This window comes from Pleuronectes platessa, chromosome 1 (genome assembly GCF_947347685.1).
Source record: "Pleuronectes platessa chromosome 1, fPlePla1.1, whole genome shotgun sequence".
NCBI classification, from domain to species: Eukaryota; Metazoa; Chordata; class Actinopteri; order Pleuronectiformes; family Pleuronectidae; genus Pleuronectes; species Pleuronectes platessa.
The window spans coordinates 19,726,282-19,727,339 of NC_070626.1; positions in this window are offsets into that span (position 1 = coordinate 19,726,282).

Here is a 1,058-nt window from a genome sequence, read left to right on the forward strand (position 1 = left end):
GAAAGAAAAGTCTGAAGTCCGGCAAATAATATTCAAATCTTGCCAGACAACTAAAACAAAAAATGTAAAAATACAAAACACAATTAACAGCATAACAAAAAAAAAACATTATCAACCTCCTAAGAATTATACTTACAGTTATCTTCTGGGATCATTTTGATCAAAGTCCCTTTCTCAACATATTTTGAGGCCCTCCAACTCATAGAATTTAGATGCTCCCTTATTTTTGTACTCCATCTTAAGTGAGAGATCTTCAATTCCAATTCATAATAACCAATGCCTAGGTACACTGAGTGGAACTAATGCAGTCCCATACAAAATGCCATATATTATATAAATATTGTACATTTCATGAAGGTAGGATATGCTTTAGGACTGTTTGTGTTGGATTGTATTAGTTTTAGCTTGGTGTACCTAATAAAGTGCTTCACTTAGCTCCTTATGTAATACGTTACCCTTCATGTCCATTGTATAATACATTGTGCATTGTCAGGCATTTGTTCTGCAGTAGAGAAACAAATGACTCGAGATAAATTCTGCTATGGATTATGATTTATTGTTGTGTTGACACATATGTGGGGTACAATAGGGCCTTCTTAGTGGAGGAAGAAAGGGCCAGAGACGTCTACGCATGGCCATGGATCACATTAGGTGAACGAATCCTTTATACCAGATGATCGGTGTCTTTAGTTACTTAGTCTGGACACAAGGTGGCGCCATTCTCTCTTTGGAGTAAACCCATCCTGACCGCACACGTTTGTCTGTCCAGAGGTTTTGTCCATGTGCTTTTGTCGACTGCAGCTTCTGCTGACACGTTGTAAAACTGTGTTTTCTAACTCGACACCAGCCTGGTGGTCTGATGCAAAGTGAGGAACACAGGTCTCCCTTCATGATACCTGCTCTCAGACATCGTTGTATTCTGAAGTTATATAACTGGACATGTGCTCTGTAGTGAAGAGGTGAACTTTGTCTCTTGAGTTGTGAGCTCCTCTGGTCTGGACCCTCCTGAGTTACAGCAGCGGCAGCAGCTCGGGGGATGTGTCCGGCTCCGGAGCACC